Source organism: Rana temporaria, chromosome 4 (genome assembly GCF_905171775.1).
Source record: "Rana temporaria chromosome 4, aRanTem1.1, whole genome shotgun sequence".
Classification (NCBI taxonomy): domain Eukaryota; kingdom Metazoa; phylum Chordata; class Amphibia; order Anura; family Ranidae; genus Rana; species Rana temporaria.
The window spans coordinates 354658153-354671202 of NC_053492.1; the positions used below are offsets into that span (position 1 = coordinate 354658153).

General features: G+C 42.3%; 1 protein-coding gene across 1 annotated transcript in view; it reads right to left on the reverse strand.

Annotated features, from left to right (window-relative positions):
• The window catches only part of AKAP12 (A-kinase anchoring protein 12), a 235196-nt gene that overhangs the window by 73596 nt on the left and 148550 nt on the right, over positions 1–13050 (reverse strand). The gene's annotated exons all lie outside the window — the stretch shown is intronic.

Below are 13050 nucleotides of genomic sequence, written 5' to 3' on the forward strand. Positions count from 1 at the left end.
AAATGCAGGTTGCAGCATTGAGAAATACAATGGAGCAGAATGCAGACTGGATGGTGATAGCCACTCTCCATTATAAATCGGCTCCTTATAATATTTTCCAAGATGACCGCATGATCATAAAGACCGGTACATCATACAGCCGATTTTAGCTGTAAGTATTACAAGTGTAGTACACTAAACAAAAATATATACAATTTGTTGCTTATACATAAATAACTTATGGATCATTTTGATCACTTTTCATATATATTATAGAGTAAAGTGTGACTCCCCAGTACACCCCTGAAGAAGGAGAGACATCTCTCAGAAACGTTGGGACAGTTCTGTGAACCACACCATACAACGCAATGCTGTAACCTTGCATTTATATGTACCAACACTTCATGTCTACCTTCGATCATGCTAATTTTTATTGAATTGTTTGATTTTCCTAATAAATATTATATATGTTACACTTCTCTTCACATACTATTTGTTCACCACAAGTGTCTTAAAAGTCCAGTTAGGGGTTCTAGTTCTCCTTTTTTCTATTTGATTTTCCAAGATGATGGGAGATCTTTTCACAACCAACAGTTTGTTTTACCTTTTCTACAGAAAAAAAGGGAACGTATTTGGGAACATATGCATCATTAAATTATATCTTAAGCCCAAAGTTTTTTTTTTTAATTTTGTAAATATTAGGGGGGAAAAAACAGGTAGGAGATTTCCCTTCACCTCATGTACAATAGACAAAAGAGGAAGTGAGAGAAAATCCCTATAGTAGTCAACAGAACTAATATACCCATAGGAAGACTTTCCTTTACCTCCTTTTAGATTTTATAAATATTTTTTTTAAGTAGGGAGGGTAAGTCTTCCCAGTGGAAACATAGGCCCAGATTCAGAAAGAACTTACGCCAACGTATCTACTGATACGCCGCGTAAGTCCACGGATGCGCCGTCATATCTATGCGCCTTATTCAGCAAATAAGATACGCCTGAATTTGGGCTTCATACGACCGACGTAAGTCTCCTACGCCGTCGTATCTTGGGCGCATATTTACGCTGGCCGCAAGGGGCGCTTCCATTGATTTACGCGTCGAATATGTAAATGACCTATATACGCCGATTCACAAACGTAGTAGTCGCAGTAGTTTACGCCGTTTACGTAAGGCGTACGTCCGGCGTAAAGTTATTCCACATAAAGCAGGGGTAAGTCATGTTAGGGTATAGACCAGGGAACAGCCGTCATATTTTACGTTGTTTACGTAAGTCGTACGTGAATGGGGCTGGGCATAGGTTACGTTCACGTCGTACGCATTGAGCCGTCGTATCTTAGGGAGTATATGCGACGTGATTCTGAGCACGCGCGCGCATGCGCCGTTTGTTCGGCCCTTCATTTACATGGGGTCACGGTTAATTTAATGTATCACGCCCACTTCCTTCCTACTTTGAATTAGGCGGGCTTACGCCAGCCAATTTACGTTACGCCGGTGCAAGTTTGGGAGCGAGTGCTTTGTGAATACTGTTCTAGCCTCACTGATTTACGTCGGCATAACGCATATGAGATGCGCTACGCCGGTCTAAAGATGTGCCGCTCTACGTGAATCCGGGCCATAGACTACAAATAAACAGAAGTTGTACCCCTTGAGTACACTATCCAAAACTGAAAATACATTTTGGGTTTAGAATAAAGTAGAACTATAGGCACAACTTTTTTTCATTTTGGATAAAGTAAAGAAGGGTTATAAACTCTTAAGGTTTGTTTTTGAAATATTTGTCCTATCGGGGAGAGGAAATCCCTGCAAATTAAGGGATTCTCTTGGGGATCCCCATATCACCAGAACCCCATGTCCCCATTGGAAGATTTCACTTTTCTGAGGACAACCCAAAATTTGGGATTTTCTTTTAGTTTTACTTGCAATGATAGTAGTAAACAGGACAAATAGAGAGGGAGAAACTCCTTGATGGGGACACAGACAGCAATAAACGCTGGCAGGTGTTCTAATTCACTTCCCCTTTTTACAAAACGAAAAAGTTTTGCCTTAGTTATAACACTTATTCAGGAACAATGTAGCGATAGGTCCTGGCAGTACATAACTTTGAAGAAAGGGAGGTGCCTTGCCACTTGTTGTTTGTAGTGCTACAGTATGTCAGCCAATCTAGGACCACCAGAAGTAAGGAATTTCTTTGCTACTCATTAGCTAAGTGGGTTTATGCTGATGCAGGCTTGAAAGTTTAGCAATTCTTTTATAAAGCTATTAACTTCACATGGCTCTGACTCCAAATCCTATGAGAAAAGCTGTTGAAATCTTCTTAGGCATTAATAGTATTGCCTTCTCTTGCTTCAAGCTGCAAACATCATAAAACATACAGTAAACATATTTTAAAAAGGTTCCTGGGAAGAGATATTATTTTAAAATAACGAGATGCCGAAACTACTAATTTCAGGCATACAACTAATTAAAATAAATGTATATCTCCTGCAGCACAAAACAATTTATTCACTACCTATCAACTTTGAAGATGTTTCGTCACTTCCCATTCTTTCCACTACATCTTGCTAACTGACTGCACATGCATAATAAAGCATTGAAAGCTTGCATTGTTGAAGGTTGTCCAAATCTTCCCAAATCACAGGTATTGACAAACTAAGGATAAGGGCAGCTACACACAGGATCAATGTCTAACAATGACACGTCTTCATAGAGTTTGTATGTATGTACCCTATAAGGGGAGTGTGTATGACACTACCTTCATTGTCTCACTGTACAATCTGAATAAGTAAACCCTCGGGGGAGGGGAAATTGACAAATGACTTCCTGCCTGCAGCACATTAATGACATTGTTCTCCTAGAACACACTCAGTCCTAGGCACAGTCACATGCCTAGAGCTTAAAGAGGAGCTTCAGTCTGGAAATATTTTTTAAAATTTAGCAGCTACAAATACTGTAGCTGCTAACTTTTAACACTTACCTGTCCAAGGATCCCGCAATGTTGGCCCCTATGAGCCGATTCGTCATTCGGCTTCGGGTGCAGGCGCCGGCATTGTAAGTAAGGGAAACCGACAGTGAAGCCTTCAGCCCAGTTTCTTACTGCGCATGAGAATGTCGTGTTGTGCTTTCTGGATGGTCCCACCATCTTGTGGGACCTGTCTGTGTCCCAGAAGGCGGGGGGAGGGGGAGAAGGAGGGGCCGTAAATGCTCAGAGATTGCCATGGCGATCTTACCCAGAAGTGGGAGCGGGTACCTATCAAAACCAGTGTGCAAACCCATCCCTTCCCTTTTGGGTGGAGCTCCACTTTAAAGTTGAACTTAACTTCCACCTTGAACTATTGTACAAGTTCCTCTCTTGTACCGAAATTGCTTAGCCTAATTTTACTGTACACTGTGAGCTTCATACAGTGTGCATTAAAAGCTGCAGCAAGTCATATAGAGCTCACTTCAATTTCTGGCTGGAGGGCATCCAGGAATCATTTAGATCTTTCCTCCCCAGCTTTACTGTCCTTGCCCAATCCCTTTATTCAATATATATTCAGATCTTTCGAACATGGAGGCTCAGCATCTCATATGGGCATTACCCAGTTTTTCAGGAAGCTACATACAGCACGCTGCGGGTCCATCCCACCAACCATTATCTGCCTGCATTGTATAGAGAAGCAAAGAAACCTAGTGGTGATGCAACTTGGTCTAAAATAAGGTCTGTCATGGAAACTAAGGGCCAGATCCTCAGAGAGAGTACGCCGGCGTATCTACTGATGCGCCGGCGTACTTTCAAATTACCCACGTCGTATCTTTAGTTTGAATCCTCAAACCAAGATACGACGGCATCTGGGTTCGATCCGACAGGCGTACGGCTTCGTACGCCTTCGGATCGTAGATGCAATACTTCGGTGCCCGCTGGGTGGAGTTCTCGTCGTTTTCCGCGTCGGTTATGCAAATTTTTCCATCGATCCACGAACGTACGTGCGGCCGTCGCATTCTCTTACGTCGTCTCTAGTTGTCTTTTTCCAGCGTATAGTTAAAGCTGGTATTTTGCGACGTATAGTTAGATTTGCCATGTTAAGTATGGCCGTCATTCCCGCGTCAAAATTAGAATTTTTTTTTTGCGTAAGTTGTCCGTGAATCGGGATGGACATAAGTCACGTCTATGTTCAAAAAATGACGTCCTAGCGACGTCATTTAGCGCAATGCACGGCGGGAAATTTCGTGACGACGCATGCGCAATTCATTCAGCGCAGGGACGCGCTTCATTTAAATCACGCCCCCTAATCGCCGATTTGAATTCCGCCACCAGAGATACACTACGCCGTCGTAACTTACGGCGCGAATTCGTTGAGGATTCAAAATTACGCCAGGTAAGGTACGGCGGCGTAGCGTATCTCTGATACGCTGCGCCCATCTAATTCTATGTGGATCTGCTAAAGATTTTATTTAATTATTTCATTAGCATGTTTATGGGGAAAGGGGGCAGCAGGGAAGACAAAATATAAGCAGTTTAAACTTCACCTGTAATTACTGCACTGTATTAGTGTTACGTATTTAAAAAATTATACACTGTTGCTTAATATTATTGCCCTGCTCCTGTTGAGTAGACGCTATGTGTAAATTTAGAGGTTATCTGAGCTATAAATGGCTCAGAGTGATTATGTAAATTGTTGCTTCTGTTCTAATTCAGCTGTGTTGTCTGCATTTCCCACTTGACAGTAGGTGTCGCTGTCACCACAGGTCAATGTTGGAAATACAGTAGGCTGGGTGCATTGAGTACTCGTTCCGCAGAGGCAGCCCAGTGGAAGTGTTCTTGCCTCTGTGCATGCTGGGAGAGGATACTTAAGAGACAGATGCCATTTTCTATGTTCTCTGACCTGATGGCCCTCCTGGCTTAAGGTATGTCATAGCTGTTCTTCTGCCTCTGGGCCTGCTGGCCCGAGGCTGTGTTACTGGAAGTAGGCCCAGGAGTTTCTGGTGTCTACTAGTCCAGGGGTGGTCCTGTGCCGTCTTGCCTGCAGGGAGAAGCCAAGCAATTGGAAGAGCCAGGGGAAGACCTTTTCCGGGAGAGGACTGCGCCAGGGGCCTGGTGACTCAATTGGAGGACGCATCCCAACCAATCCACCTCACAGTACTGCCGGACGGCTTAAAGACTCTGGTACTGTGTAGCTGTGCTTAAACTTGGAAAAACTGTTTGGTTATGCAATCCTGTGGCAGAGGATTGTGCAATAACCCCATTGTATTCGCTAAGTCTGTGGCAGAGACTTTGTCCGCGCATCGCACCGGCTGCTAGATCAGTGAGAGAGGCCTATCCGGTGGTTGCGAGATCCAGTGCTGGAAGCTGTTTGTCCTCTGGATCCTAGGAAGTACCCGTGATCTTCAAACAAGGTATCTGAATTTCCCCTAACCCTTCATCCCTCTGTTGCCGCAAGTTGTTTAATAAAAGCATTGTAAAAGAACAAGACTAAGTGCTTGGTGCATACCTCTGTGGACATATTTTCCAATACAGACTCCTAGTTCTGATAGGGTGAACAGTGAGTTAACGGCAGACCCAAATTTAATCCAGCAGCTCCTACGGGGGTAGTGCTACATTATGACATTCAGTCATATGGACTTGTTAAACTACTGATATGTCCAAATATATTCCCTGTAAACCCATTTGTTTTACTGCCACTCTAAATGACTTATCGGAAATGTTATGATCATTTAGTTTATTTTAAGCACACTGTTTTACAGACACACAAATTATACTATTTTACAGAACAATATTGAATGAGGTGTACAAAGTCTTGAGCTACTGTTCAATATTTATAACTGTTGAACAAAGTTTACGCTACTATTCAACAAGCTGATGTCTAGAACAGTTTGTGTATGCAACAATAACTTTTAACGAGTTTGTCCAAAGCTACACGAAATGACGGCAGAGCAGCATTTAAAAAAAAATCTTGGCACTAGTTGTTTTATGTGTAAAGTTTCTCCTTATTTGACCCAGAATTAAATAGACATATACTATTTTTTTTTATAGTAAGTGACTAAATATAGCATTGACATTTCATGTAGAAATATTTATAATTTATTCATATACTGGAATAGGTCAGGGCTATTGATTTGTTCCTATTCCTGATGAGTCTCAGCTTGCTATTTTCTAAATACATTTGATCTTTCTATATGAGCTCAATTACAATATGTCAATACTTACAGCATGACTAGGTTCAGGAGAGATCAGGGCGATGGGATATACATGTGTATATAATGAAGCTCTTCTTTGTGCCCCTTTCTGAGTTAGCAGTCCCGGTGTGAGACTTCTGAGATATGTCAACCTGCACATTCCTCTACTTACACTATGGCCTCAACTACATATGAGGTTAGTGAGGTGAGCTTGTAAGGATCAGATTTAAACCCTTGTTGACAACTGCCTAATTAACAGAGGTTGTCAACAAAGGGTTAAACCTTATGCTTAAAGAGGAACTTAACCCCCCCATCCTTCTTACCAGATTGTTCTCCAAAAGCATATCCACAAGCATGGCGATCCAATGTTTATCCCTATGGATTCACCTCTAAGCCACAGCACACCCAACTCCACGCAGCCATCTTTTTCTGACATCACTCTGTTTTCTGGGTTGTGCAACAGCCCTGTGATAATCCACATGTAATATTCTGCATTGCTGCATCATAGATGGGATAGCTTCAAAAACCTTCAGTAGACAGCTGGTCTATGATGATGTGGCACATGTCCCTATAGAGTACTCCTACTGGGACCCGTGAAGTGGGTGTCCCAGGAGACGGCAAGCACTGCAGGCAGAAATAAGCAAGTGAGGAGAGGGGGTGCACAAAAAAAGGTATTACACACCCCCCCTAACAGTAAAAAATATCCAATTCTGTTATAGTTAAGGGCAAGAGGAAAATTATATGAAGTTGCTAGAGAGGGTACAATTGCACTTTAAAGATCACTGGCTGTGCAAACAGCAACAAATAGGTGCAGCTATCAACAGCCTGTCATTGCACTGTACTTGCTCGGCAAAGCTGTAGTCATCCACTCATAGCTGTAAAACCCAGCATGAAGAATCAGTAGATTCCCGCCACTGGAATCCACACTGTGGCTAAACGCTCGTGCGACTTCATCCTCACTAGATGACATTTAGTTTAAACACTATACTATATACAATTGCATGGCTTTTTTTATTTTTTTTAAGTATTTTTTTATAAATAATGTTTTAGTTTTTTAAATCCTTCTTTGCATCATAGTTTTGCTAATGTCAGACCGTTCCTGTCCACATGCACTTGCTCCAGCGTCAGCTGCACAAAACTGATCTGGACCAGTTTCCCGATAGTGATAACAGTAGGCAATGCTTGAGCAATATGTGCCGGAAATGTGAACCCGTCTTGAGAAAAACTTTGTTGACCTCTTCTTCTAACAATGTTAGTTGCTCAACTCTAATGTTGGCCTACTTGTCTTAGTACTTTGAGATAACTTTTGTTAAAATATCCACTATTCCAATAATGTAATCAATGTGTGTATTGTAGAATGTTCAGTGCAGACGGCCAACAGCACTGGTTCATTTTACTACTGTGATGACAACAGCCCTCAGCCAATGTTTACAAAGTAGTTTCTGCTGTTTATTCACACAAAGCTCACGTACCTGTGAACTAATTTACATGCAAGTATTCAAGACACATAGAAGGTTTCCTTTAGTTTGTAATGAGACAGTGGCCAGTAAAGTATATTGTCTGGGGTGCTCAAACCAGAGAAAAATGTAAATCAACATTAAATGCGATGAATAAATACAACACTTTTGATAACACACTAGACCAGTTTCCAAAATCACGACACTGCTATTGCATAATGCATGCACAATTATCCCATTGCTTTCTTCTGGTCATACACTAGGGTCTCTGCCAATTTTTTGGGGAATGGCCAAGCTGACAAAATACCCTTGCTTCCTTATTTTGCAATTCCACATTTCAGTCTATGCCATTAACAATTTCATAGGCTGTGAAGAGTTACACTTTCTTATTTCTACATTATCAACATATGCAGGTTGATTTTTCCAAACAATGCTGATCTTATGAGTTTATCTGCGTTTAAGCCGGTCACTCATATTACCATCAATTCATTAAATTTAAATCCAATTAGCCTTCCATGATGTACAGTTGCTGGTAAATCTAAAGGAGATTGCCCAATTAAATTGCAACATATGTGGCCAGAATTAGGGTTGTCCCAATACCACTTTTTTAGGACTGAGTACAAGTACCGATACTTTTTTTCAAGTAGTCGCCGATACCGAATACCGATACTTTTTTAAATGTGTCCCCAAATGCAGCCATGTCCCCCCACAGATGCAGCCATGTTCCTCTAGCCATGTCCCCTCACAGATGCAGCCATGTCCCTCTAGCCATGTCCCCTCACAGATGCAGCCATGTCCCTCTAGCCATGTCCCCCCACAGATGCAGCCATGTCCCCCCCATTATCCAGCCATGTCCCCCCCCCATTATCCAGCCATGTCTCCCCCCATTATCCAGCCATGTCTCCCCCCCATTATCCAGCCATGTCTCCCCCCCATTATCCAGCCATGTCTCCCCCCCATTATCCAGCCATGTCTCCCCCCATTATGCAGCCATGTCTCCCCATTATGCAGCCATGTCTCCCCCCATTATGCAGCCATGTCTCCCCCCATTATCCAGCCATGTCTCCCCCCATTATGCAGCCATGTCTCCCCCCATTATGCAGCCATGTCTCCCCCCATTATCCAGCCATGTCTCCCCCCATTATCCAGCCATGTCTCCCCCCATTATCCAGCCATGTCTCCCCCCATTATCCAGCCATGTCTCCCCCCATTATGCAGCCATGTCTCCCCCCATTATGCAGCCATGTCTCCCCCCCATAGCCCGCCATGTCTCCCCCCATTATCCAGCCATGTCTCCCCCCATTATCCAGCCATGTCTCCCCCCATTATGCAGCCATGTCTCCCCCCATTATGCAGCCATGTCTCCCCCCATTATGCAGCCATGTCTCCCCCCATTATCCATTGGTAATAGAAGAAAGAAAAATATTTATACACAAGGCCAATTTAAAGCCAGAAAAGTTAGAAATGCTTTCTTAAATTGAAAAGAAAAAAAAATGTTGTGCTGCTAATACGTGCTTATCCTCTAGATGGGGCTGTCCACTTATCTCATAGAAAGATCATGCTGAGCTCTGGTCATAAATCAGTGAGTTGTAGTTAAAATGTCTCCCTCCATTATGCAGCCATGTCTCCCCCCCATAGCCCGCCATGTCTCCCCCCATTATGCAGCCATGTCTCCCCCCCATATCCTGCTTACCTGCATCCCCGCTACCGTCGACTGTGTAATACGCGCCGGGAACATTACAGCTTAGAATAGCTGTAATGATTGGCGCCGCGCATAGACACTCCCCCTCGCTCGGGATTGGACAGTTCACCCGAGCAAGGGGGAGTGTCTATGCGCGGCGCCAATCATTACAGCTATTCAAAGCTGTAATGTTCCCGGCGCGTATTACACAGTCGGCGGTAGCGGGGATGCGGCGAACGGCTGCGGGAATGCAGCATGACGGTGACGGCGGCGGCGCGGGGGGGAAGTATTCTATTTGGGTATCGGGGGTATTTGTGGGAGTACGAGTACTCCCGCAAATACTCGGAATCGGTCCCGATACCGATACTAGTATCGGTATCGGGACAACCCTAGCCAGAATAAACCAGAACTATACTTTACATATAAAAAAACTAAGACAGACTTTTCATTGTAGAAGAGACATACCAGTAGTTCTCTTCTGCAATAAAGCCTTCTTTTCTGCCTTTTTAAGAATCTACACTGAGCGATGCATGTGCAGTTCACTATTAATTGGCGACAAAGCTTGATCCTGGGATGAATGTACTGTTGCCATACAACAGAGACGGTTTAGCTACAACACAGCCCATTCATATGCCTGTCTTTAACAAATAGCATGGAAAAAAATCTGAGCATGCCAACCCCAACTCTTCATTACATGTATGTTCTCATTTTATCTTTTTATTTAAAAGGGTAACAGGGTGAAGATTAGAAGTCTGTGACCTATGAATCCACACTAGGAAGTTCAAGTCATTAAAGAAAGAATGCAGTGCCAATGGAATGACAGTCATCTTATACTAAAACTACTGACAGGCCAACATTCCTCTGAGTTACTTAAATGGGGAGTGCTGTCTAAAAAGTCCTTGCACATGTAGACATACACATAGGCCCCCTATTCAGAACCACGGGATGCCATCTTCCCTCAGCTTGATGAGTTATGTCTCATACAAATATGGGTTGTTCTATTTTTTCTCTCAAAGTACCGCAGTCCTCTGAAGATATTATCATTCAAAGAACTCTCTATCTACAATACTTTCATTCCAGTCATTCTTGATGAGAGACACAACTGCACTGAAGCTTAAATTTGTAATAAACCTTATCCATACTTATACAGGCCCTTAACCAGATCACCCAGTCTCAACAACCCAAGGCAAGCAATGCAGATCACAATCTTTAAAAAAAAAAAAAAAATGAGAAGAGACTGAACCCACAATGGCCACACACAGATCTTGTTACTTAGTTTCACAAATAAATGTTGCATATAAACACATTAGGAGTGATTCAGTTTGGCGTTTGTGACACCTTTCTGACTGTGTGGTCAGAACCTTTGTGCCAAATACATGAAACCCATGCAACATTTTCTTTGTCAATGCCAACATGTGCATCAAATTCATGTATTTTTTATTTGTACCACTTTTACTGTCTGCCACTATTTGGACAAATTCATAAAAAAAATACTGTCATATCGGTAATAAGGCAAGTGGAGGTAAATAAGACCTTTTCTATGCTAAAGTAAATTGTATTACAAATGTAAGTATTGTATCGTAGACAAAATTCTCCCTGCGAAAAATTTCTTCCTAAAACAATTCCTTAAAAAATCCACAAATTAACATGCTGCTTGAACGGAAGCGATCTGATAACTTTTGAGTTAAAATTTTAACATGTATTCCTGAGAGGGGTTTCTCAAACAGAGTATAAAGCCTTACTTAAAGAATAAATACAACAAAGTGCATTTCCTGTAAAATCTATTTAATAGGAAATACAAAGCTGAAAGACAGTCTTTTGCATACTAATTATTATGCTGTAATCATAGGGCATGAATTATAAAAATTTGAAGCAGTAAACCAAACAAGTAACTTACATTCATTTTCAGGATCATTTAAGTTGGGATAACATACCAGCCCACTTCACCTTACTTTCTACAAGTAAATCAGGCCCAAAAGTGAGAATTTGACCCCACATTAATTACCATAGTGATTATTCAAAGAATGGGAAGTGCTTTCTAATGAAGACTGATAGGGATCAATAGCAATACTTTTCCACATGAATGCATTTGACAAAGCGCTTGAGGTGAACCTACAACTCAAGCAATGTTGGGCTCCTATTAAAAGCAGAAGCCAAGTTGTCTAAGTAGAAGCCAGCATGAAAGCAATGTGCATTTACTTAAGAAAAACTTTCTAATTCTACTGTGCCCAACTAATAGCATAAAGGGAATATAGAAGAACAAGCTTGATGGACATTCATGATGAATATAGTAGCTTTCATGGCACTGTATAGTCTCGATTTGTCGATACGTTTTTTTCCTTGAAACTTTGTCACTTTGAAAAACCTTCTCACTGGACACAACAGCCCATAACAAGCTAAATAAGAGGATTGTATGTTTTTTTCTGTCTTTATCCAAAGAAACATATTTCCTTCAAATTGGAAATGGTATCAGCATTCTGGATCTTCATGTGGTTCACACAGTTTAAATGCAATCTTAAAGCGGAGGTTGACCCAAATTTTTTTAAAAGCCAGCAGCTACAAATACTGCAGCTGCTGACTTTTAATAAATGGACACTTACCTTTCCAGCGCGCCAGCGATGTCTGCTGCTGAGACCGAGCAATCACTCGTCTCTCGGCTGCCCCTGCCGCCATCCTCGGTGAGGGAATCAGGAAGTGAAGCGTTGTGGCTTCCCTGCGGGTCCCCTACTGCGCGTGCGCGAGCGCCGCGGCTCGTCCTCACTGGTCCCCGCTGTCTCTTGGGACCAGTGTGTTTTCCAGAAGACAGTGGGGGGGGGGGGGGCGTGACTCCTGCAGGAGTCTGTTGTATTATACAGGTATCCGCACTCCCTGAAAGGTGCCAAATGTGACACAGGAGGGGGGGGAGGGTTCTGAAAAGCGGAGGTTCACTTTTCTGTGTGAACCTCCACTTTATAGTAGAACTGAAGGAAAACATTTTTAGAGGGTTTAAAACACCTGTCTGTGTCCCTGTGAGGAAAATGTTCCCACTGTATGTGTCCTGGTGAGTTTCAGATTATGAGTGGCCACCAGAACAAAAATATAGAGGACATCTTCAAATAAGGACACTAGTTCTGATGATGCTGGTCATTTTGGAGGGATTTTCATTCACTTCCTGTTGTGGCTTTGGGACAGAAAGGGAAGGAAATCTCCTCAATGAGTCACAGATGTAAAAAAAAACTAAAAGAAAAATGAAATGCCTTTGGTTCTACTTAAATTAAACTGATTTACAAAGCAAATTGTTCTCTTTGCAAGGGAATTTTCCTAGAGTTTAGAAAATGTGGTGAAATTTCACTTTGTAATGAATACCCAATCATGTGCAAGAAAAATAAAAAGCAGCATTTTTGCTTGCACACGATTGGATGATGGGGGTCTGCAGAGCTTTTATCTCATTCACCCTTGTAAAGTATAACTTCCCTTCCAAAGCGAGCAGCCTATTGCCTTTAGTAAATCAACCCCAAGGACTATATGACATGCCACACACAACTCACTGAGACCGGTGGCCCTTTTTCCAGCCAAGACAGGTAACATGTAAACATCGAAACTGTCTTACAATATGGCAAGAGCTCACCCTCACCCAGTGAACTTTAGCTCTGCTTTATTATTGTATGACAATTCTGTTTAGGCTTTTTTTTGTGGAAAATACAGTACATTCACTAGTTGTACATAGGTGCATTCCCCAGCAAAACAATGTTTGTGTCTCACTCTAGGAGGTCACACAACCAATGCAGAGGATAAGAATGTG